The sequence below is a fragment of the Lepus europaeus genome, chromosome 3 (assembly GCF_033115175.1).
Source record: "Lepus europaeus isolate LE1 chromosome 3, mLepTim1.pri, whole genome shotgun sequence".
Lineage (NCBI taxonomy): Eukaryota > Metazoa > Chordata > Mammalia > Lagomorpha > Leporidae > Lepus > Lepus europaeus.
In genome coordinates this window covers 9,156,928-9,184,039 of record NC_084829.1, presented here as the reverse complement: position 1 = coordinate 9,184,039, position 27,112 = coordinate 9,156,928, and the positions used below count along the sequence as shown (strand labels likewise).

At 39.1% G+C, this 27,112-nt stretch overlaps 1 pseudogene; it reads right to left on the bottom strand.

The window, feature by feature from the left end:
- Window positions 1-2,026: 2,026 nt before the first annotated feature.
- Window positions 2,027-27,112, bottom strand: part of LOC133756400 (histone deacetylase 1-like) — a 38,201-nt pseudogene continuing 13,115 nt past the window's right edge.

The following is a 27,112-nucleotide window of genomic DNA, read 5'->3' as shown; positions in this document are numbered from 1 at the left end:
TCAATATTCTTTTTATTATTCCAGAATATTTCACATTTGTCTGGAGGTAGGGAATCATAAAGTAACACACAACTGTAACTGCTCAATGAGAGATGCAGTTTTCTTTGGCTCAGGGCAAGCCAACAAAGGATAAGCATAAAATTTCTAATAAAAATTCTAATAAATTTACTAAAGAGAACTAAAAAAACTTCCAGCCATAAAAAATTTCAGACATCCCACAAAATACTGTAAAAATACAGGGAAATATTATAATTTATTTTAATACTGTAGACTTCAAAACATATTGAATAATGTTTGCACAAAGGAGAATTTTTATAAGTTATCAGCTGGGTTTTTCATATTTTAAAACATTATTTTTTAAGAAGAAAGCAGGCTTCTATTTTCAGTGACACAGAAAATTCCTATCACTTTCACTTTGTTCCAAAATTATATTAATGGAGTTTTGTCATGGGAATAAATTAAAATGGGGCATCCGGCATATGGAATGTGATGGTATTTCTGCAGCGTGGGATGTACAAGAAAACAATCTCATTTAGATCCTATCAGTGACCGTGTGGCTGACACAGGGGACCACCTGGTACCCACATGCAACCTTACAACGAATAGTTTCATTCAGTAAGAAACATGTGATCTTTAAGAGATTTCAATTAGAATTTTTCAGAACAAGTTTATGAAAGAATCACTTAAATTTAGATTACAATGGGCTATCCCCTGCAGCTATTCAAATTTCTCATTGCATCTAAGTCCTGGACATTTCTGACATACTCATAACTTGAATGACAGTGATTAAGAAGAAAAGAGAGAGATAGAGAGATAGAGACGTCTTAGCAAAAAGAACAAAATCCACGGCCTTTAAATCTCAAAATACCTAAGCTTTAGGATCTTCTGCCCAACCCTTTTATCCTTAGATGTGCGGCTTTCCCAATGGAAAGGATAAAACATCCCATTGGAAAAGCCTTCATGAGCATACCAGTTAATCTTCAACAGTTTAATCTACTGATAATCTCAGTAAGAATTTGTCTAAGAGCAAACCACAGTTTTGAACAAAGCATATCCAAATACAATTATATGCAGGCAATACAAAAATAAAAGAATCCATGCCAGACTATTTATTTATGTTTAATGAGTTCCTAAATGTTAAGAGTATACCATGTATTTTTGAAATGCTTCTAGGATTTAGAGATTTGCTTTAATTTTTATTGTTGGCATTTTCCCACAACAGTTCAATCTGTGATAGAAATCTACATAAATCAAATCCAAGCATATCAACAAAACAAAACTTGCCTCTTTAATGCACCCATCATTTAGAATTTTCCTCAATTTTTCCTCTCTTGAGACATCCTAAGGACAAAGATAATGAATAAACCAAAGTAACTCTTATTTTGTGTAGTATTTGATTATGACCTAACGTTAAATTGACTTGCGAATGTTTTTGTAATGAAAAGACTTCTAAAATGGTGTATTTATCATTTCTTATAAAATCCTAACTGTGTCCCCTAAATGATGGGGAAGAAGCAGAGAGAATAGGAAGAAGAAGAGAGGGCATTTGTTAAAGGAATCTGTCCCTTACCACTGCTGTGTTCAACAAGTTCAAAGCTGATTGCTTTTCTGCTTCTGTGAAATTTACCCTTTGATCTGCAAGGCTCCCAAGGAAAGGACCTCTTTCCCAGGATGCAACCCTTAGCAATCAGTCTCTCTTCCATTTGCCTACTTTTCACCACTGCCACCAACAACAGTAAGAAACTTTCACAACATAACTTCTGAAAACAAACGTTTTTGGACCAGCAATCACAAGGGGAGAACATCAGAGCGCAGGAGAGGAAAGGAAGGGGCAAAGAGAGCCAGGGAAGGGAAGGGAGGGAGCAGGAAGAGAAATCTGAGAGGAAATCGCACAGGAAGGCACTCAGCCAACTGCCATATGCCCTGCCAGAGATCCCAACAGCAGCAGAGAGCCCAGGGAGCTGTTTCATCATTAGCCCCTCACCCAGCAGTGGAAGAACTCATTTAGCCCCATGCTGGACTTTCATTAGGCCAGACTCGCATCAGATGGCCCCGTGTCTTGGCTCTGGAGCGGTGTGGCCCTGTCTGGGGGAGGCAGCCACATCTCACGCAGCGGGGAGCCCAGATCCGAGCACTCCTTGCTGACAGATGCCAGGGCCACTGCGGAGGTGACAGTGGCCAAGGGGGCCCTTGCAAGGCGATCCGTTATGTCTGCGTTTTGTATAAAACTTTGCAAAAGGGGGAAAACGTAAACCTTGCAAATCTGTTGGTAACCTAACTGCGACAGAAAATAAGGAGTGAAGAAAACCCACAAAACTGAACGCAGAGGAGTCCAGAAAGCACTTGGAATCAGGGCAAAGAGCTGAGCTGTTAACAGAAATCCTTTTTTTTTTTTTTTTTTTTTAACCTCAGGATGGTAATAAAAAGTCAACGAAGCAAGGAATGTCTGAGTATTCTAGTAACAAAGTGTAAGATTTTAGAGACTTCTTTTTTTCTTCTTCATGAGGAAGATACATTACAATACATAAAGAAAGAGAATGAGTCTAATCCAAGCATATACACACACAGGAAAGATGTGCTACTTAGAGAAAGACACTGAAATTTAGAGCAATGGTACATTCCGTGGTTTTGGGGAAAGCGGAATTTTTTAAATTGAATTTGAGTTTATCTCTTTTAAATCTGTAATAATTCCATCAGGAAAAATAGAAGAAAGAATGAGGAAAGACAGCTGACACTGATTTTTTTTTCTATTAACTTTTTCAAGGAAGAAAAAGTAGTGTTCAATGTTTGAATCACTGATTATTTAAAAATTATATTATGTTGCTATGGTTTATTATGCTATTATCCTTTGTTCTCTGACTGTATTCAGAACTACTGTACAATTCAAAATGTATGTTTCTGCTAATATTTCTTATTTCCATGAATTACAAATAATGATGTGGCAGAAACAGAAACCTCATTTTCATTCTTCCACCTCATTCATTACTTCATTTTCATATTAATTTAAAATACATTTGCTTATAAATTAAATACTCATAACAACATGTCGTACTAAATAATAGTACACAGCAGCTATTGTATATCCACTCTTTTTTCTGTGAAGTATCCAGTTAAATTATATGAAAGCAGCACATTGAAAAGCAAAGATCTTATAACAAAGCAGTGGGAACTTCCTTACCATCACAGCATTTTTAACTGGAAAATCTATTGATTATGTGTTTAGAAGATTTCAATAAAATAGTAGCAAATTATAGAGAAATCTAGAATACCTGTGATGATATAGGTTCTGAGTGCTGGGCAGCCAATCAGGGGGAGATGTCAGTGCCTGTCTTTTCGTAGCTGAGTGACTGGTTATTGCTCAAGTGTTCTGCTCTCCCTCCTCCTCTCTTGGATGAAGCTTGCAGCTATCTTTAGGTGAATGGACCATCGGGAGCACTCTCAGTGCCATGCACCTCTTTATAGTGCATTGCTCTCTAGGCAGCCCTGTTGCTGTTCATCACTGATATGTAGCTTACCGTCCACTGAATCATCCCTGTGTGTCAGTTTGTGGACGTGTTGGGGAGGGAGAATTGCATTAGATGGTTCTCTTGATCAATTAAGAAAAGAAACTGTTGGCATTTTCATATATTTTGGTTCATTTACATAGTAAAATTATTTGAAAGAGGAAATCTCTTTTCTTAAGATTAATAGTGCAAAAATCTTGTAAGATTGTTTTTAAGGGAAATGTAATGAGATACAGGCCAGCAAATGTGATCTAAGCCAATAACCTAATCAAAAATAAATATGAAGCTGAAATTACAAAAATGGCATTGATAGCTGGACATCATTTTTCTCTGGCTTTCAATTTTAGAAAGAGGGGTCTTTGTTGTACGAGTATCTGTGTGTGTGTGTGTGTGTTCAAATAATCACCGAGGACTGATGAGAACAGTCCTTCCTGCATAGAATGTTTAGTTGTACTTGACGTCATTAGCGCCTAGGACAACAATCTAGCTGCAAGACTAGCAATCTGGGCCAAGCTCTGATGCATCTCAGGTATTTGAAACTTTCCTACGCACGGAAGGGCAGAGCAGGTGGGCTGTGTTGAAGCGCCACCTACTGAAATACTGTGTTCCCTAATCCTGCCTTCCCCAAGTTGGCGTTTGCTATAGCATTGGCTAAACTGGTTCAGGGCAAAAAAAAATTTGCAGTACAGATGAAATCCTATTTTTGGCAAGCAGGACTCTATAAGTGTGTCAGCTTCAAATTTTACTGATTACAGCAGTTTGTCTATGCTAATGCATTTGTCGTCTCTTTTTGCTAAAGATTAATATCAACCAGAAAGACTATCAGCTTGCCTGCTCACAAACTGGGTCATTTATGAATATGTGAAAAGAAGGGAGAGAGAAGAGAAGGAGGTTGGTGCAGTTTTGATAATGGTTATATGATTTTTTTTTTCAGAATGAAATGGATCTGAGTAAAATTTTCATGTAAACACACGTGTACACACACATGTGCCCATGCATATGCCCAGAGAGCTATAATGATTTGTACTCATCTTAACAGAGGTGGTTAACACTGAAATGGCCTGATGTGTACACATTCTTTTATCTCTTCCAGCTACTCTCTGCCGTCATATTCAAAGCAAGCTAAAGAATGAAGTGTTCAGGTGGAACAGATAGTCTTCCCATAAGTGAGAGAAAGAATGTGGCCCAACCGCAAGCCAAAGAGCACGGCCAGCTTTCAACAAACCGGCAAGCTTCAGTAACTGATCTGGAGATTGGCTGAGATATTTTTAGACGGTTTTAAAACAGACTGCCATGTGGCCTATCGTGGAAGTTTATAAAATAAAGTTGTTTTCTTCCTAACGCAGTGCCTTAAAACTATAAGATTGTATTTCTTCTACAGTGTGAGCTTTCCCTTAGTGGGGAAATGTGTTCAGTCTGAGAGTATCTGGGCTTCTTTTTATATAATTTAGGGAAAGGGGTTGTTTTTCTTCTAACTTGATTTTTAAATCTATGAGAATGGCAAATCCATTCTTTATGGAAGTATGGACGATTAAGGTAATACAACATGAGCCAACTCTGACATTGTTAATATCATTTTCTGAATCAAGATAATGTATTATATATATGTATCTATCGATCCATATGTATGCTGATATGAAATAAGCAAAGTAAAAATCCCCAGGTCTCATATGTTCTTAATGGTCTCTCTGGTGAATATATATTTGCATGATATATGTAGGAACTGTGCAGAAGTCCGTATAAGTATGAAAGCCATTTATATAGTTAACTACTGTAGTCACACATTTACATAACCTCCCTTTAAGACTAGAGTGTTTTATTATGTTGACTTTTAGACTCATAAACTTCCAGGGGTAATACCCCCTGTGTCACCTATTCTTGCTTTCCAAAATAACCACTACCTTTCCATTACATAGGATGTTTAATTGCTGAAGTCAAAATTAAATCACATTAAGGGATTGGTTTAAAGCCACAAAAGAATAAAACAAATTAGAACACTGGTTAATCTTTTTCCTCCACTGTAATTTGTACTATTCTGCATTGTGCATTCGGTGTACAAAAAATTTGTAATTCAAAGATCCAAAATAATTATTCACATGTAACATTTAGGAATTGCTCTAATTTATTTTTAGGCCATTGTCCTTAATCAGAATTGAAATTTATACCCTCAGGAATTACAACCTGAGCAAGAACTGGGGCTTGCTCTTGTGGCCTTTACTAACTTCTTTTATTTAAAAAAAGAATGGGAATTCTTTTCCCTCTTATCCATGAGATGACAGTCATTCTAACCATCCTTTCTCCCAGGAATGTTATGTAGATTACGGCTTTAAATTATGAAGCATTTTAAAAAGAGTCAAGATTTCAAGACACAGGCCGGCGCCGTGGCTCAACAGGCTAATCCTCCGCCTTGCGGCGCCGGCACACCGGGTTCTAGTCCCGGTCAGGGCACCGATCCTGTCCCGGTTGCCCCTCTTCCAGGCCAGCTCTCTGCTGTGGCCAGGGAGTGCAGTGGAGGACAGCCCAAGTGTTTGGGCTCTGCACCCCATGGGAGACCAGGAGAAGCACCTGGCTCCTGCCATCGGAACAGCGCGGTGCGCCGGCCGCAACGCGCTACCGCGGCAGCCATTGGAGGGTGAACCAACGGCAAAAGGAAGACCTTTCTCTCTGTCTCTCTCTCACTGTCCACTCTGCCTGTCAAAAATAAAAAAAAAAAATATTAAAAAAAAAAAAAAGAAGATTTCAAGACAGAAATTTCAGTATTTTGCTAGAAATATAAATGACATTTGAGCTCAGTTAATCAGAGTTACAGAGAGAGAGAGGGAGAGAGACACGCACACACAGAAAGAGAGAGAGATTATCAATTTGCTAGTTCACTCCCCATGGTCCCAACAGTCAGGGCTGAGACAGGCCAAAGCCAGGAGCCTGGATTCCAGCTGGATCGCCCACATGGCTCTCAGGAACCCAAGCACTTGGGCCATCTTCTGCTGCTTTCTCTGGCATACGGCAGGGAGCTGGATCAGAAGTGGAGCAGCCGGGACTTGAATGAGCATATGTATGAAATGCCAGCGACGTGTAGGCAGTGACAACCCACTGCACCACAACACTGGCCCCACGTCTGGAGATTTGTACCAATGTCTGTGCTAACTTGGATAGATGTAAGTGCAGCTTCAAAAACAAGCCTTTTATTAGTTTCATGGAAATGACTTACATAGGAGCATCCATTTGCTGTAGTGGTAAATTAGGCCCTACCTGGGATGCCTGCATGTTAGATCAACGGTGCTTGGATTCAAGTCCCAGTTCTGCTTCCTGTTCTAGCTTCTTGCTAGTAGGCAGCTTGGGAGCAAGAAGAGAATGGTTCAAGTGCCTGAGTCCATGTCACCCATGTGGAAGACATAGACTGAGTTCCCAGCTTCTGAATTCAGCCTGGCCCAGCTCTAGCAGCCATGGGCATTTGGTGCCTCAACCAATATGTGGGACAGCTCTCTCTCTCTCTCTCTCTCTCTCTCTCTCTCTCCCTGCCTTTCCAAAGAAATGACTAACTTAGAATTGATGGCAGATTCAGTGTTTCACAGTATTGAAAAATAAATTAGAATATGGATCATCAAAAGCAAGTTTTTAGTTTACAGTGAAATTTTATTTTAAAAGTTTTCAAATACCTACCAAACAAGGAAAAAATAGCATTAAATACGTGCAATCCTGAAAAGCACCTCATCTCATGGAACAGCTAGAAAGGACTGTATCCCATGTAAGAGGAAACGTTCTCTCAGCTCACAGAAGCTTATATTGTTCAAATCTACCTTTGCAAAGGAGCATGGTGATCAAAATATGCATGTTTCAGGTCCTGACAACTAACACTGAATGTAGCAAGGCACAGAAGCACAAGTAGCATCGTGGACATATTGTTCATAACGGATTCGGCATCATCATCTTCTACTGCATCCCAACCTCTGTCTCATTCATTCATGGGCCCAGCCTTGAGTCAGCATCCTGAGGAAATACATGGCCCTTGGCCTATGCACCAGGATCACCAGGCTTTAGCATAGCTTGCCCAATGGAGGGAGAATTCCAAAGGGCAGAGAGCACCCTGCCTCAATGCTCTGCATTCCAACGTGAAGACTGTTGGCATTCCAAGGTGGCAGGTGCTTACAGGGTATATAGCACACATATGCAGTTGTGGATTAAAATAAATGCCTAACACACTCTCTGTATTCGATAAGCAAGAGAACATTTACTGTTAGACATTTTATTTACGAATCTCAAAAGTTGGAATCATTTTCATCACTTGTTAAAAGATCATTATGTCATCAGGAGCTTTAAGGAGCAGTTCTTGTATAATGTATTCTAGATTTTATTTAAAGAAACCTGGATGGACTTTGAAAGCAATGTGGCTTTCTCAGAACAATTATATCTGAAATGGTATTTGGCAGTAAACATCATTCTAACAACACCAGTGCTAACTTGTTTGTAAAATGTGATTCCCAATAAGCTGGACCCAAGTGCCCAGTTTTCTAAGAGGGTCCTATCAAATTGAACGAAACAATGCCTGTGCACAAGGGTATACTACCATAAAATGAGGCACAAGGGTTAAGTTTTAAGAAAGGACTGGGGGTAGATGGATAGTAAGAGGACACACATTTAGGCTAATTTTGTATGTGTGCATGTATATTGAATAAACAATAAGGGCTCCAGATGTTGCTATAAGACATTGAACCTGCCTATGTACTAAAACAACCAGTCCAGTTAAGCAACGGGCAAAGAATCCAAACAGACAGTTCTCCAGAGAAGAAACACAGATGCCAACAAATATTTGAAAAACAAATGCTCAGGAGCATTAACCATCAGGAAAATGCCATCACATCCACATCGGAATCACTATTATCAAAAAGACAGAAGGTAAAAAATGCCGATGAACATGTGGAGAAAGAGAAACTTTCATACATTGTTGGTTGGATTGCAAATTAGTGTAGCCACTATGGAAAACATATGGCAATTTCTTTAAATACTAGGAATAGAACTGTCATGAGATCCAGGAATCCCACTATTTGATATCTATCCAAAAGACATACATGAACTCACTGTATCAAAGAGATACCTGCTGTACATGTCTATTAATGTACTACCCATGATAGCCAATATATCAAATCAATCACAATGTCTGTCATCAGATGAAAAGAAAATGTGTTTAATATACACCATGTAATACTATTCAGCAGTAAAAAGAATGAAGTTCTATTTGTGGCAAAATAGATGCACCTAGAAGACATCATGTTAAGTGAAAGAAGCAAGACACAGAAAGACTAAATGCCACATAGTCTCGCTCACAATGGAAGCTGAGCAAAACCTCCAAATATGCAGTGATGCCAGCGAAGGGGAAATGCTGATTACTTCATTTTGATCATACACTTTATATGCATGCACTGAAATATCACATTGGAGTTCATACATATGTATAATTGTCATTAATAAAAATCTTGAAATGTAGCAGCTGCTGGTAAAGTCCTATTCAAATGAATCTCTCTCTCTCTTTAAAAATTTATTTATTTAGTTGAAAGTCAGAGTTACAGAGACTGAGAGACAGAGTGAGGCAAATCTTCCAACTTCTGATTCATTCCCCAGATAGCCAATGGCTAGAGATTGAGCTGGGTTGAAGCCAGGAGTCAGGAAATCCACCCAGCCCTACCACATGGGTGGCAGGGGCCTAAATACTTAGGTCGTGTTTTGCTGCTTTCCCCAGATCATTACCAGGGAATTGGGTTTGAAGTGGAGCAGCCCAGACAAGATCCAGCACCCGCGTGAGATGTTGGCATCACAAAGGCAGAAGCTTTACCCATCATGTCATGACACCAGCCCCAAAACCTCTCTCTTGGTTAAGGAATACTATGTGTCAGAACTTGGTTAGGTCCTTTCCTACACTGCTTTATTGAGTTTGCTAAACAATCCCATAAATATGTAGCCATTTTGAAGATGACAAAACAGATGTTGAAGGAAATTAAGTATACTTTAAATAACTGAAAAGAAGTAGAGCTTTTTCAGATATTTAATCCAGATATTTCTGGTTAAAAGCTCCATGTTGCATACATAGCTTCATTCCTTGGTCTTTATTACATGATCTGAACTATTCTATACTCCATTGATTGAATATTCTTGATGGAAAAAGTTTCAAAGTTGCATTTCTCAATCATGAAAATTTACATCTCAGAATAAAATCTTCAGAACAAATGCTTCTTCCCTGAGAGCAAATAATTTCATTATTCTCTTTACACCTAAATTTGCTGTTTCCCACATATAAAATTGTTTCTTATTTAAACTTTTTTTTTTAATTTGACAGGTAGAGTTATAGACAGTGAGAGAGAGACACAGAGAGAAAGGTCTTACTTCCGTTGGTTCACCCCTCAAATGGCCACTACGGCTGGAGCTACGCCGATCCAAAGCCAGGAGCCAGGTGCTTCTTCCTGGTCTCCCATGTTGGTGCAGGCGCCCAAACACTTGGGCCATCCTCCACTGCCCTACCAGGCCACAACAGAGAGCTGGACTGGAAGAGGAGCAACCAAGACTAGAATCCAGCACCCACATGGGATGCTGGTGCCGCAGGCGGAGGATTAGCCAAGTGAGCCATGGTGCTGGCCCCTCTCACATATAAAATTGTATAAGAAATCTATACTTAGGGGCCAGCGCTATGGCATAGAGTGTAAAGCCACTGCCTGCAGCACTGGCATCCCATACAGGTGCCAGTTGAGTCCCGGATGCTCCACTTCCAATCCAGCCCCCTGCTAATGCAGGGGAAAGCAATGGCCAAAGTGCTTGGGCCCCCGCACCCATGTGGGAGACCTGGAAGAAACTCCTGGCTCTTGGTTCCTGGCTTCGGATCAGCCCAGCTCTGGCCATTGCAGTCATTTGGGGAGTGAACCAGTGGATGTAACACCTCTCTCTCTCTCTCTCTCTCTCTCTCTCTCTCTTTTTTTTTTTATAAAAAAAGCTTTTATTTAATATAATAAATATAAATTTCATAGGTACAGCTTTTGGAAATACAACAGTTCTTCCCCCAATAGCTGCCCTCCCACCACCCCCTCCCGTCGCGCCTCCTACTCGCTCTCCCAATCCCTTTTTCATAAAGATTCATTTTTAATTATCTCTATATACAGAAGATCAATTCTATACTAAGTAAAGATTTCAACAATTTGCACCCACAGAGACACACAAAGTATAAAGTATTGTTTGAAGACAAGTTTTACGGATAATTCTCATAGTAAAACTCATTAAGGACAGAAGTCCTACACATGGAGCCAGCGCACAGTGACTCCTGCTGTTGATTTAACAATTTATACTCTTATTTATGACGTCAGTGATCACCAGAGATTCTTGTCATGAGCTGCCAAGGCTATGGAAATATTTTGAGTAAACTCTTTCTCTGCCTCGGCCTCTCATGACTTTTTTTTTTTTTTTTTGAAAGAGTTACAGAGAGAGGTAGAGACGAGAGAGAGGTCTTCCATCTGCTGGTTTACTCCCCAGATGGCTACAATGGCCGGAGCTCTGCCGATCTGAAGCCAGGAGCCAGGAGCTTCCTCCAGGTCCCCTACATGGGTGCAGGGACCCAGGGACTTGAGCCATCTTCTACTGCTATCCCAGGTCATAGTAGAGAGCTGGATCAGAGCAGCCGGGACTACAACCGGCACTCATATGGGATGCGGCGCTTCAGGCCAGGGCGTTAATCCACTGTGCCACAGCGCAGGCCCCTGCCTCGGCCTCTCTGTAACTCTCATATACATAAGTAAAAATCTTTTTAAAAAATTATACTTATTATTCTACATGCTCAAATGATTTTTCTCTATTAAATAATAAAGTACATAGCTAAAAACTGAAAATTCTGTACTTATAAGTTAAGAAAGTTCTATAATCATTTAAATGTTATTACTCAACTTATTGCATATTTATAAAAACAGTGTATTCAAAAGTAGATAATTTATCTGAATAAAAATTAATGTGAGGGCCAACGTTGTGATGTAGTGGATAAAGCTGCCGCCTGCAGTGCCAGCATCCCATATGGGCGCCAGTTCGAGTCCCAGCTGTTCCACTTCCGATTCAGTTCTCTGTTATGGTCTGGGAGAGCAATAGAAGAGGCACAAGTCCTTGGGCCCCTGCACCCACTTGGGAGACCTGGAAGAAACTCCTGGTTGCTGGCTTTGGATGGGCACATCTCTGACCATTGTGGCCATCTGGGGAGTGAACCAGCGAATGGAATGGAAGACACCCCCCCCCCCCACACACACACACTGTGTGTGTGCAACTCTGACTTTCAAATAAATAAATCTTAAAAAAATGTGATGTTTGTGGAGTAATTATTCACATCACTTCTTAAACTTCAAAATAGCAGCATTTAAATGTTTGTCTAAAGTTTCCAATGCTGGTTTTCACTACAGTTATTCATCTTGTAAAGCACCATGCTGGCCCAATTTTCAAGCATTAGACCTTATTAGTGAAAAAATTGCTATATTTAGAAATTCATATTATTACTTGATTCTTCACATACCTAGTTTTTAGAGCCAATCCCCTGATTTTGGCTGTTAAGTGCATATTTCAAGCAGTCAACTATTTCTTGTTATAATTGGATTAGGCTGTGCATTATAGATCACAAAGTAGATAAGATATGCCAAACTGTTTACATAAAAGTTTAAGACCCTGAGTTAGCAGTGTTTAATTCAAGTTATTGTTATAATCCTACAAAAACATTAAAGTCATCATTAGCAATTGGTTAGCTTTATAAATTAGGTTACTAAGTTAAGCAGATCAAAAATAATACCAATGATTTTTCTTCTTAAATTAAGAAAACCGATATTTATAATAATCCCATTAGATTTGGAGGTTAAAAGTTTGGCAACCACCCAAATCATCTGTTATCTAAATATTTCACTTACAGAGTTGTGGTGAGCAATAGGCTCATCCTGTCATTTGAAAGATGAGGCCGATTTGTTCAAGGTCGTACAAATAACCCCAGATCCCTGGTTTCTGGTCTATAGCACTGACTGCTGTCTTTGCTGTATTTAATTTAAAGTTAAATAAATAACAAAAACATCTTTTGGCAGAGTTTTCTAATAGAACTCATTCATGAATTGTGTCACTACCTATACTGAATCCAAAATTTCTTAATTCTGGATGTGAATCCCTCAGGAAAGAAGTAAATTTTCTATGTATTTATACATCTAATGCCAGTGGTTTTGAGAGTAGACATAGAGCTAAGTTATGCAAGTGAAATGAAGCTCTGATTCTACTCCAGGTATGTCTACTTCCCTGTCTCCCAACTTTGTGTCAGCTCTCTGGTTTGCCTGTGATGGAAACAGCCTGCTGGTTAAATTTGTGTGCCCAACAGGATGAGATTCTTTGCCACAAAAAAGCCTCCAAGGTTTGTTTTGTTTTGTTTTTGCTTTTGTTTTTCCTTACCTAGGAGAAGTTTCATTGACATGTGAGATGAGATGCACTGGATGCATCTGCTGACAGTACCTGAGACCAAGAGGTCTAACGTCTACCAGACAAACCAAGGTCAGGTCTCTAGCTTTTTCTGCTACCACTCTTCCATTTCCACAATAAACACAACGTTAATTCCCCCTGTGATACAACATTTGCCTACTCTGGTGCTACTTTCAGCCTGTTTCTGTCCTGAAACAGCTTCCTTCTTGCTTTCTCACTGTCCTTCCTCTCTCAGACTTTGGAAAAGAGCTATCTATCTGGTTTGTTTCATTCAAAAGACACATGGATTTCTTAAATAGAATAAATATGAAGGATTCCTTCACCTAAAACATGCATTGTGCAACATAAGAGAATTTATGGGCAAACAAATGGAATGGCTTTCCAAGGCTTTTATCCCTAATACTATACCAATACATAATACTATATACATAATATATACATGTATATACATATACATAATACTATACCTAACACTATACCTGCTCAGTGCAATATTTTAGTGCTTCACTAAGCTATTGATTGCAGATCCTGGCACATACCACAAACCACTTCAATGTAGAATTAAGAACTTAATATCCTGGAATGGATACTAGATTTTTTTAAAACTCCTAACTTAATTATCTTGGGGTATTTCATATAGAACTTAATGAGTATTTAATAAAACAGTGAAAAACAAATTAAATCAGGTGCTTTCTTTTATTAATGCTTTTATTCTCCTAAGAACTAAAAAGAAAAATGAATAATCTAGATTCCAGAAGAAGAAGAAAGGAAAATGGGTGGTGAAATAATTAAAGATGAAAATATTGCCTTTATCTATTACTATTTATCATTATTCATTGCTAAATGTTAAAAATATATGTGAAAATTGACAGTTATGAGAGGTTCTTCATTACCACAATAGCCCATATTCAGAAGATAAAAATAGAGTTTAAAAAGGCACTCTCTGATCAATCAGATTAATGAAATGTTTGGGATCATTTTGAAATAGAAGAGATTTTCCTATCATTTGATATTCAAACAAGATCTAAAAACATTGATCTAGTCAATGAAGATACAAGATATCTATTTACAAACCTGATGGTAGCCTCCTTGACTTTCCCCATGCAACTCCACCGTCTACTGATGGCTCCCTGGTTTCCCAGCTTTCTTCACTCAGATGTTTCTCATGCTCCCTCCCTCTGCAGCACAGGTGAGCTTTCTAAAAGGCAGTCTGAATCATTTTATCTGTCCACCAAAATGCCGTCATCCTGACTCCTCTGCCTCTGCACCCTATCCCCCAGTCTGGAATGGAATGGCTGTCTAGTCTTTCGTTGTGAAAGATGATAGCTGTTAGCCCCAAGAACAAGTAAAATATAAAATGTCCTCTACACGTAAAGCTTGTACCGAGTTTCAGACAACACAAAACAAAGAATGTAAAATAGCTCTGGAATACTTTTCTATTGATTGCATGTTAAAATGATGACATCTTGGACATAAGAGTATTGGATTAAATGAAATCCACTAAAGTTAACTTCACATTCTTTTTTCTTTCTATTTTATCTTTTAAATGTGGCTTCTAGAATATTTCTGATTACATATGTCATTCACATCAAAATATCTGTTGGGTTGCATCAATCAGTTGTGATGAGCTCTAGGCAGCCTCTGCAACATGCCCCTTCTCTCCCACAACTTCTCTGCTCCTTCCTAGGATAGCAGGGCATAGGAAACTGAAGATGTTAAGCATGCATGCTCATTCTACTGTTTTGAGGGGGCAGGGCTGGCAGCCCTTTGGTGACCTTGTCAGTGGAAGCCCCACCATGCATCTCTACCAGTCTCATAGCCTGCACTCCACTCCAAGATAAGCCACACTGTAACTACCCAAAGTCCTTGGACCTTCAATCTCATTCAGACTTCAGTAAGTTAGCACTCTTCAACCATTGTTCCTGCTTTTACCCAAACTGCCCCCAAAATTCAGGACTAACCCCCTGCACTGTAAGAACCTGACTCTGCAGTACTTAGGGAGGAAAATCTGCAGGGACTGCTGGGAAACACGCAGTCTCTCAATCTCCACTTCTCAGCCTTGGCCCAGGTACACGGAAACACTGAATTCAGACAAGGTTACCGCAGATGTAGAGGCAGAGACGTTTTCTTGTCATTCTTTTCTGCTGTTTCAATATTCGTGTAGGTACTGAGCAGGCTTTCAATGAAGAATTCATTCATTCAGCAAACACTGCGTGTGCACCTACTTTGGGCAAAGACATTCAAACATGAGTCTTGCTGAAGGCAAATGTAAGTTCTTCACGGATCTCCCTTTTAAGGAAAAATATGTTTGTCCACAGATAACTATGACGACAGGATGGATAAGATAAATTATATGGAAAATGAACACACCAGATTCTGAGTCTCCCCTATGTAAAATGAGAGATAGCTGATCAAGGGAATTTTATAGTATTTTAAAATTAATTGATTGGTTGATTGATTTGAGAAAGAGAGAGAGGAGAAAGAGAGAGAGAGAGAGAATTAATTCCAGGTTTACTCCCCCAATACCCACAATGGCCAACCTGAAACATATACTCAGGAGCTGAATCAGGGTCTCCTACATGGGTGGAAGGGCTGTAACAACTTGAAACAATACCAGATGCCTCTTAGGATATGGAACCACAAGTAGAGCTATGACTCAAACCGAGGCACTGCAATATGGGATACAGGCACCTCAGTCAGCTAGACCATACACCTGCCACAATCAAGGACATTTTAATGGAAGAGGTTGCATTAATTTAGCCTTGAAGATAAAATGGCAGACTGTTGGCAATTTGGAGTTTCTTAGTGACATAGTGGTACATCTATCAATAATTTTAAGAGTATACATTTATATATATTTAAGTATTGTCTACACTAAGTCACATTTGGGCTGTTTGTGAATTGTATAATTCAGTATGCATATTTTAAGATTTAGAATACCAGTATAATTCAACATGCATTTTTAAGTTTTAGAATATCAAACAATTTAACAAATGCTACTTAAGATAATGTTAAGTATTTAGAAAGTCCAAATTAAATGAAATAGAGTCTCAACTGTTGTGGATTTTAAATTTAATGGAATATCAGTAACAGCAAAATATGAAAGGGCTTCAAAATTTTGTGGAAAATGAAATTAATGTTTTTCAGTGCAACAATTTTTGAAACTTATCCTTTTTTCATAATACACATTTCCATGAACTTTTTGAAGCTGCCTCATATAGTCAAACATTTATTATATGTGAGGTATTAATATAAGTTTTAGGCTGGCACCGTGGCTCACTTGGCTAATCCTCCGCCTGTGCACCGGCACCCCAGGTTCTAGTCCCAGCCGGGGCACTGGGTACTAGTCCCGGTTGCTTCTCTTCCAGTCCAGCTCTCTGCTGTGGTCCGGGAGGGCAGTGGAGGATGGCTCAAGTGCTTGGGTCCCTGCACCCACGTGGGAGACCTGGAGGCTCCTGACTTCAGATTGGTGCAGAGCCGGCCATAGCGGCCATTAGGGGAGTGAACCAATGGAAGGAAGACCTTTTAATCTGTCTCTCTCTCACTGTCTATAACTCTCTCTCTAAAAACATAAAAAAAATAAGCTTTAATACAGACAATATTATTACCAGTTTACAGAGGAAGTAAGCTGGGACACACCAGCAGAATTACATCACAATCACAATGATTGGTATTATATTAGAAGTTTGGTTCTATATGACAAGGAAATCTAAACCAAAATCTGGAAATTCAAAGCTAACCAAGCCAAGCTGATTGATGTTTTAGCTCTGTTTTTTGACCATAGCTGCTAAACTATTAAGTAAAATATTTATTCATGCTCACTGTCAAATACTAATGTCTGCATATGGTTCTAGTCAGATTTCTGTGAAAGTTCTTTGCTTCAAAAAGCATCACATCTATTTTTTGTAAATAGCATTGAACCAGAAGATGGAAGATAGATCTCTCTCTCTCTCTCTCTCTCTCCCCCACCACCATCCACCCAACACTCTGTATTCTGAATCAAAACGAATAAATAAATCTTCAAAAACAACATTCAGGACAATAGATTTGTGCACCAATAAGACGATAATATTCAGAATTTCTTGAAGATACTTGAACATCATATTTAGTATATTTGAAACATTTTTCTGTGTGCTTTTTTGGAGTATCTATGATCATTATTTGATCCCTATAGGTAACTGAGACATTTGGTGGTAAATAAAATCAAATGCAATTATGTGAATGGGCATAATTCTATTGACAGAAAGTCTAGCCCAAGCCAAAGAGCTGAGAGCAGCATTTTGGCTTTGAAGTGGTCAGATGCTTTTTTTATGCTATTCTGCAAGCTTTGGAGGAGGTTGTTTTAGTAAGACAAGAATATGTGAATTTAACCCTTGTATTCAAATTCATCAAAAAACCCAGCAGAGAGATAAACCATCTAATCGGATAGAAACAGCAGGGGAAACAAATGTGACTTCATGTCTTCAGGGTGCTCTCTGGGCAATGATAAAGAAACGCGTGGAGGTCTAGGGATTGTAGATCTCAAGTTGATTTATGAAGCAGTCAGAATATTTTTTGCACGATATACTAGCTGTAAATGCATAAAAAAGCTGCAGGAAGTCTCTGGAAATGTTTCTGTATTGATTTCACTGTGGTTTGAGTCAGATATGGATGTTTTCCTTTTATGCAAAATGCTGATGTGTACCGATTTGTGACTGGGTTCGCGCCTTCAGGAACTCTCTGTAGGGCATGTGAGTAACCATATTGTAACAGTTTGAAATTGGAAGAACCTCATTTTCCATTTCTTTTCACTTACTCAGCAACAAAAACCTCAAGACCAATGACAACGCTTTTCCTCCCCACTCATCTCATCACAAAATGAAAACACTTACATTAGTACTTTGACATGTTGTGTTCATCTCCTGGACCTGTTTTCCTTATGATCACTGAACTAATTCTCCTCTGTTTCAATTATTTCTAAAAATAACTACTCTCTGGAGCCCATTGTTTATTTACCATGAAACATTATCTTCCAGGGAAGACAATTACCAAATGATGGCTCTAAAACATTTAAGTCAGATGGGTTTGAAGTGACACATCGGCAAGGCCCAACAGAGGCTTAAATTCACAGAGGGTTAAAGAATGAAGTCGTTGGTAATTTAATTTTGGATAAAATTTGTGATGCATGTGTTACCGTGCTGGTTTTCTAGAAAAGCTCTTGCAATTTTCATGTAGTTGTGTAGTGTTCATTTCCAGGATATGGCTGAATGTATGCACCTTGTGTTACAGCTGTATTAACCTGTGACTGTAAGGTACTGCTGTTCCAAATATATCTCCAAGTGTAGAGGACACAACCAATCATGGTCTGACCTCTGGAAAGTAATAGTTAAAACTTCTGCCAGCGCCGCGGCTCAATAGGCTAATCCTCCGCCTTGCGGCACCGGCACACAGGGCTCTAGTCCTGGTCGGGGCACCGATCCTGTCCCGGTTGCCCCTCTTCCAGGCCAGCTCTCTGCTGTGGCCAGGGAGTGCAGTGGAGGATGGCCCAAGTCCTTGGGCCCTGCACCCCATGGGAGACCAGGAGAAGCACCTGGCTCCTGGCTTCGGATCAGCGCGGTGCACCAGCCGCAGCGCACCTACCGCGGCGGCCATTGGAGGGTGAACCAACAGCAAAAGGAAGACCTTTCTCTCTGTCTCTCTCTCACTGTCCACTCTGCCTGTCAAAAATAATAAAAATAAAAAGCTTCTGAGAAAGGGGACTTCAATGGTGGACTTAGGTGCATGGACTGTTAGTGACTGTTGGGTGCTAAGTGTACGGTAGGATCTGGCTGAGTCCCACTGTGTTGGATTCAGGTAAGAGTTGAGTCTACCTGTGGTCACGGATATTTTGTATAGTGACTACATCTGAGGTATTAGAACACTCAAAACGTTGAGAAGAAAAACAATACAATGAACGAACTGCTTATAGATTTTAAGTAAATCATATTTGTTAAATATTGCAAGAGCAGCAGCATCTAATATCACAGTAAAAGGAAACGCTGCTGCAAAGGAGAACAACTGTAGCAAATAATCCAAGTGTGAACCTCTGAGTTCCACTCATCTCTCAAGCTTTATTTTAATTACCACCATCATGCTGAACTCAAGGAGACATTCAGTACCCCCAGGGAACAGCTGAGTCCAGGTGAGGCAAAAATCGTTTAGAGCATGGATCCTCCTGAGCTGAATCTATCTGCTCTGTGTGACCCAGTGCATATTGCCTGATCTTTCTAAGTTTCTGTATGCTTACCATAAAATAGTGATGCAAATTATAATATCTACTTCACAAAGTTTTTTTCTTAATATTTCTTTTTTTAAAAAGTATTTATTAATGTGAGAGGTAGTGTTACAGACAGAGAGAGGGAGAGACAGAGAAAGGTCTTCTATCACCCACTCCCCAAATGGCTAGAGCTAGGCTTATCTAAAGCCAGGAGCAAGGAGCTTCTTTCAAGTCTCCCATATGAGTACAGGGGTCCAAGCACTTAGGCCATTCTCTGCTGCTTTCCCAGGCCATAGCAGAGAGCTGGATCAGAAGGGGAGCAGCAGAGACTTGAACCTGCGCCCATATGGGATGCTGGCACTGCGGGCAGCATCTTCACCTGTTGCTCCACAGCAGCTACACCTTCACAAAGTTTTGATGAGGAATGGGTTGTATTATCCATCTCCAGTAACTACCCCAGAGCTTGGGATGTCAATTAAAAATCAGATGAAAATTACGTAACCATTATGATATTAACCAGAGCTGTGGCTTGATTTCGCTTTACTATACTTGAAACTTGATTCAATTTTTAATAATTATTTTGCTCAACATTGTAATGCCACTGTAATGTAGAAAACATTTATGTTCACTTATGTAAATAAGTGAACACACACACAACATGCACACACACACACACACACTCTCTCTACTCAAATAAAAAAATTTCACTGAAAAAAACATGAACCTTAAAGATAAAGCAAGATGTCAGAGCACACACAGTTAAACCAATCACAACTGAGAGAAAAGTAGGTCTCTCAGACAAGAACATCTACTGCAGGTTATCAGCCTCACCTGGAAGTGCACCACGGTACTTAGTCTGGGGATCTACTTTCTAGTCATCAAGCTATGTCCAAAGTAGTAATTCCGAATTTATGAGTTTAGATGCTAAAGATATTGTAAACTTTGTAGTCAAACCTAATAATAATGTTTTCCCCAGAGGACATGAGACATGGCTCTGGTTGTACACTATTTGTTGTCGTTCACAAATTATGTATGTTTGTGAGTGGCAGAAATCACCTCTGGCTGGAAATGTTGAAAATCCTAGATCCATATTTTCCCTTTGTTGCTGATTATTCTGTGTCAGGGACCCCTTCCGTTAGGTAGGGAAAAAAAATGGCTAAAGGCAAGAATGGGAGGGCAGTAGAGGCTAGTTATATAAGTTACACTATAGCTTTTAACTATCCAAATATGTGTAACCAAATATGTAAAAAAGAAAAAAAAAACAGCTTTCAATTGTTTGTGCCAGGGCATATAAGAAAATACCCTGTTTTGTTTGGGGCCCAGACTCTGGCCACAAATCCTCTGGGACAGTTGGCATAGGGAATAAAATCTGCTTTCCTGTTTTAAGGCTTTGGTGTCCAGCCTCTCTGAGAGTCTCACTGCGTTTCAGCCATGCTGGCTGTGGAATGCAAGATCGAATGCCCAGGTGAAAACGTGTTGTTGCAGAAGCTAGCGCTCAATGCTGGTGATAGTGGAGCTTTCCTAACACAAATTCCATAAAACAATCTGGGTCATTGTTCTTAGGAGAGAAACTCTGGCTACCCAGATGATCCCATGCCTTCTCCACTTTTTATTGGTCCACTGATTGCTCAATCAGATCATGTTTGTCATTCTTCCTCTCTACTTGCTCCTCTCTGAACATGATTTTGCGTAGCCATGCCTGAATCTGGGTGACTCTAGGGTGAAGCCAAGGTGACCATTCTAAGGATGTTGGTCCAGACACCTTAGTCTCTCAATTTCTGAGGCCTTCACCTGACCAGTGAGGAGGAGCATGACTCTGCCTCCAGAGTGCTGGAGTTTCCAGTGTTTGTCTGTGGTTCTGCCTCTGGGTTCCAGTTGTAGGAAGAGCTGGGAGGTTCCCATCCAGCCAGTCGCTTACAGCAGTCCTGCCTTCTTCCACACTTCCTATTCTCTTCTTTAGTTCTCAGACTGGTCTAGGGAGTCCTTCTCTGCCTGCCTCTGAATGCTGAATGTGACCCAAACACAAAAACTGCAGTGGTGAGGTCTTCCTAACAACAAGTTCCAGGTCAATTCAACAGCCCAGCCTACAGTCCTGAGACATGTATCTTTTCTCTGCCATACAATCTGATACAAGAGGCCACCGAATACAGGGGTACCTCTTATCACAGAGTATGAGAAACTTCAGAAAGCACTGAACTCCATACAGGCCTTGCTTTCTTCCATACATCTTACCTAAGATAAAGTCCAGTTGATGATCTACAGTAACAGATTAACAATAGCTAATACTAAAAAGAACAATTATAGCAATACATTGTAACAAAAGTTATTATTAAAACTATACAGGTTTTATTTCTGGCATTTTCCATCTAGTATTTTTGGACCACAGTTGACTATGGGGAATAGAAACTGCAGAAAAGGAAACCATAAATGGGGAAAGAAAGAAGACTACTGTATGTAAAATGAACAAATGACAATAAATACCTGCAGTGAAAACAAAAGTGACTATGGGACTGAGTTCTCCCCAGCACAATGTAAGCAAGTATGCATTTGAAGTTCCTGGTCACTGTGACTGTCCTGTGCAAGACAGCTATGCCATTTCAAGGACACTCCAGTTGGGTGGTTAAAGGGTGGCTCACACTTTAACAATGATTTCTCTCTGGCCTCTGCAGTCTTTTCTATCTAATTTGGGTATGGCTATCAATAGCCCTGTTTACATCACTAGCCAGTGAGGGGTATTTGTCTTATCATATGGTCTTGGCTCATGGGATGTATTTTTCACTCTATCTCCTACTATGAAGGCTACCTCTCAGCCACACCCAGGAAATATTGCAAACTAATCTTCCTGGCAGATCCATGTACTTCTTTTAAAATAAGCCTACGAAATGTGACACCTGAGTACTGTTGAAAATTTCCTCACAGAGATGCAATGTCAAACCTTGTTCTTTATTGGGAATGTCCAAAGATTCTACTTGCTTGCTTTCATTTATGTGTAATTTGAGATACTGCTTAGAAAATGTTGGGAGAATATGTATTTTTAAATATCTATCAATAAATGTGTTAATCCATGCAGCTATAACCAACTAATTTTTGACTAACAAGCTAAAATAAATCCCTGGAGAAAGGACAATCTCTTCAGCAAATGATGTTTGGATAATTGGATCTATGCTTGCAGAACTATGAAACGAGACCATTATTATACACCTTATACAAAAAATCAATACACAATGGATCAAGGATCTAAATCTATGCCCTGATACCATGAAATTACTGTAAAAACACATCAGGGGAAACTGTAAGACATTGGAATAGGCAAAGCTTTTTTGGAAAAGATCCCAGAAGCATAGGCAATAAAAGCAAAAATAGACAAATGGGATTATATCAAACTAAGAAACTTCTGCACTGTAAAGGAAGCACTCAAGAAACGAAAGAGGCAAACAAAATAATGGGAGAAAATATTTGATAACCAAGCAACTGCTAAAGGATTAATAGCCAAGATCTACAAAGAGCTCAAGAAACTAAACAACAATAAAAAAAATCCAGTTAAGAAATGAGCAGAAGACATGAACAGGCATTTTGCAAAGGTTGCAATACAAATGGTCAACAGACACATGAAAAAAATGTTGAGGTTCCCTAGCCATCAGGGAAATGTAAGTAAAAATTACAATGAGGTTTGACCTTCACCCCAGTTAGAATGGCTATCATAGAAAAATAAAAAATAAATAAATGCTGATGAGAATTTAGGGAAACAGGTACCCTAATACACTGTTGGTAGGAATATAAACTAATACAACCATTATGGAAGACACTATGAAAATTTCTCAGAAATCTGAAAATAGATCTACCACATGACTTATCCATCCTACTCCTGGGAATTTACCCAAAAGAAATGAAATCAGCATGTGAAAGACTGACAAATATCCCTGTGTATATTGAAACTCAATTTACAATAGCCAAGATATGGAATCATTCCAGTTCTTTAGTATATGTGCTGCTGAAGTGAGCACAAGGTATGGAATCAACCCAAATTTCCATCAACTAGTAACTGGTTAAATAAAATATGGTATGTATACAGTATGAAATACTACTCTGCCATAAAAAAAAAGAATTAAAGCCTGTCTTTTGCAATAAAATGGGTGCCACTAGAAGCCATTATGCTTAGTGAAATAAGCCAGTCCCAGAAAGACATACATCATTTGTTTTCACTGATATGTTGTAGTTAATATATAGAATACCCAAAAAAATTGTATAAGAATTAAACTGGGATCTTGTGATTTGATTGTCGCTCTTATCCCTTGTTTAAATTCCTTTGGAACTGTGGTCTTTCTACTTTTTACTTATTGAATATCATGGGTAGTGATGCATTAAGCCTGTGATCATAGAGTGGAATGAAATTGTGCTTTTGTAAAATTAAAGAAAAAAAGAAAGGAAGGAAGGAAAGAGAGGCATTGAGGGAGTTAAAGAGGGAAGGAATGCAGTATGTTTATATTCTTAAAATTGAACCTGTGAAATACATGAAGTCTCTTTACAATAATAATTTTTAATGGAAGGCAAATGCACTGGCCATATACACCTTGGAATAGAAACCTTGGGAGCCTCTTAAGAATTTTGCCAACTAGATTTTCCACCTCCTTATAACATGATGGTAATTTTTACAATGAATTGTCCCCTGAGATAGATAAACCTTCTGAAAGCTCTGATGAATCAGAAAGGTCTGATGGAGTCACATACAGTAGCCATCTTCCATCCACTGGGGGAAAAAAAAAAGCACAGCAAACATTATTAACGAAGGCTAGTTATGAAGGATTATCTCTGTTGGGAATGAATGATTCTGTTCTGATTCACTGAACCAGAACTCAATATAAAGTAGGATTTTTAACCTGGCCTGGACTAGATTTTTACCAAGATAAAACATTTAGAAAAGAACACAGAAGAACAAAGTGTTTTAATCTCAGATGAACCAAATACAATGATATGAGAATGGATCAAAAATATGTTCATTGTCATAGAGTTAAAATAGTACCCTAAACAATCTGGAAAGTCAAGTATGGTATCCATGCAATGGCACCCAGAGATCAATTCCAAATCTGAAAAGGAAGAACTAGCAACTTATTTCCCCTCTCACCAGCAAACTGACTGTTAAGTTAGAGCCTCTGGTTCTGTACCTCCAGGACTGTATTTCCATAGGCTCTCTTGCTGTTACCAACAGTGGACATCTCATGGTTCTAATGTTCAACCAATTACGTATCCAAACAGATGTTTGGTTTCCAGAAACCACACCCCTAGCAAAAGAAAGCCTGAGGATACTAACAAGTTAGCATAGTGTATGGGCATAAAATTTCAATTTTACAAAATTATAAACACAACATTTGCAGTATTATTTTAATTATTCATTCAATGTTTTACTCAGTATTTTGGGAATATTCTTTCAATATTACTTAAGACTTTATGGTTATCATTAAAAAATCTCCAGAAGGCATAGGATTTTCTTTTCCTTTTCCTGGAAAAGATTTCCTTCTGAGTTATGAATGTTAAGGTCCTAAATTTTTCTACATGACTTCTGGTGTTACAAAATACCCATGGGACAAATTTGCAAAAGGGTTATTTACTAATATTCCTTGGAAATGAGAGATGTTAAAAAATAATGTTACTGTTATGTTGAGCCATATGGAATTGCTAATGCTCAACTCTGTTGACCTATAAAATGATCATTTCATATGGTTCTCTCTACCACTGTGACTGACATTAAGTATATCATTTTACATGTTTATGGTGCCTTATAGTTGGCAGAGATTTGTATGTCATCTGATTTAATTCTTAAAATAATCCATATGGCACTCATAACTATTTCCTTTCTACAGATGAGAAATCTCTGCTTTAGACAAATACATCATCCTGGCCTGGTGACATAACTGGGCACAAGCAGGGCTGGTTCTCTGGTTCCAATTCCAGATATTTCTGCAGAGGGCAGGACTTGCACACAGGTGACTGGGTTATGCTGAGCTAAGGGAAGGGATACATGCTGAAATGGAGGTGGTGTTTCATCCCCCAAGCTGAATGTCCTGGCTGGGGATACCCTTTTCTGTTTTATTCCCAATCCTGTTCCAGTGAATTGGAAACAGAATCATTCATAAGTGCCCTTCATTAGTAATGTTTGCTGTGTTTTTGTCCCAGTGGATGGAAGATGGCTGCTGTATGTGATTCCATCAGACCTTTGTGTTTCATCTCAGGGGATAATTCATTGTAAAAATTACCATCACATGATAAGGAGGTGGGGAATGTGGTTGGGAAAATTCTTAAGAGGCTCCCAAGGTTTCTACTCTAAGGTATATATGGCCAGTGCATTTGCCTTCCTTTAAGTGTGACTGGAACCTATGAAAGGGCTAAGGTAGTTACTGCAATGATTTTATTTGTTATGCATTGGATTCTGCCAGCAACTACTGAGCTTGCAGGAGAATCCTGGGCTTCAGAGACAACTGGCTCTGGTTGAATTCTAGATTTCAGCATTTGGGTACCCTGAGCAGAGGAGCCATCTAACCTGGACCTGGACCCCTGACACTTAAAAACTGAGTGTTGCATTTCAATTATTTTAAGCATTAGATTTGTGCTCATTTGTCATCTGAAAATACAAACCAATAAAGGAAAATAGTGCATCTTGTTCACTTATGATGTGCTTACATGGGATTGAACTGAATTTCATCCCTGTTCACTGTTGTGAAACCAAATTTGAAAAGCAGCTATTTATATGAAAAGCAGATTCATGATGGACCAGTATCGTGGTGCAGGGCATGTCAAAATTAACATGGATAGAATAATACAAATTGAGTGAGAAAATTCTGAAAAATCAATTTGTTTTTATGTGAAGATAAGAATATGAATTGTTTTAAAACTTTTCAGCATTTTTATGTTACTCAACAAGAAAAGTATGTAATTTCCCTAATAAGTAAAATATAATTGAGAAGATATCAAAATGTCACTAGCTAGGGTCTGCTCTCCATAAATAGTTTGTATTCCAGATCAGTTAGTCTCTAATTTCTCTTTTTTTGTTTTGGCATCCTGGCTTTCAGCCATATTCCTTTTTCATCTATCTTTACTTTCAGTGTTATCTTCCTTCAAGTCCTGGCCTTGCTCTTTATATTTTCAAGTTTTTATCTCTTCTCTGGCTTCATTTTGGAATAAAAGCATCCTCCTTATTGGTGAATTGACATTGTGTCATCTGTATGCTGACAGCCTTGCACGATTCTCTATGTCATACACTTAACCAACATCTTGGACATGTATTTGGCTTTCACACCATCACATTGTCTCCATGTTCGTCCTCTCTGGCCACATCTCCATGTCGTTTCTCAGGTACGTCTTGTGTTTTCTTGTCTGTTACATTTCTACTTCCCTCTAGACTTGGATCTAAATTCTTTCCTATAATGTACTCCCAACTATTTTTAAGTCTTTACCACCTAAATGTTGACAAAACTCTTATTTTTTCCCATAGTATCATTCTTTTTTATTTTTATTTAATAAATGTGAATTTACAAAGTGCGATTTTTGTATTGTTGTGGCTTCCCCCCCCAACCTCCCTCCCTCCCACGGCCCTCCCCTCTCCCACTCCCTCTCTCATCCCACCCTCCATCGCGTTTCATTTTCAATTACCTTCATATAGAGAAGATCAACTTAGTATACACTAAGCAAGGATTTCAACAGGCTGCACTCACACAACTGCTCAAGGTATAGGGTATTGTTCGATTAGTAGTATTGTCTTTAAGTTTCATAGTAAAACACATTAAGGACAGAGATCCTACGTGGGGAGCATGTACCCAGTGACTCCTGTTGTTGATTTAACAATTGGCACTCTTATTTATGACGTCAGCAATCCCCTGAGGCTCTTGCCATGAGCTGTCTAGGCTATGGAAGCCCCTTG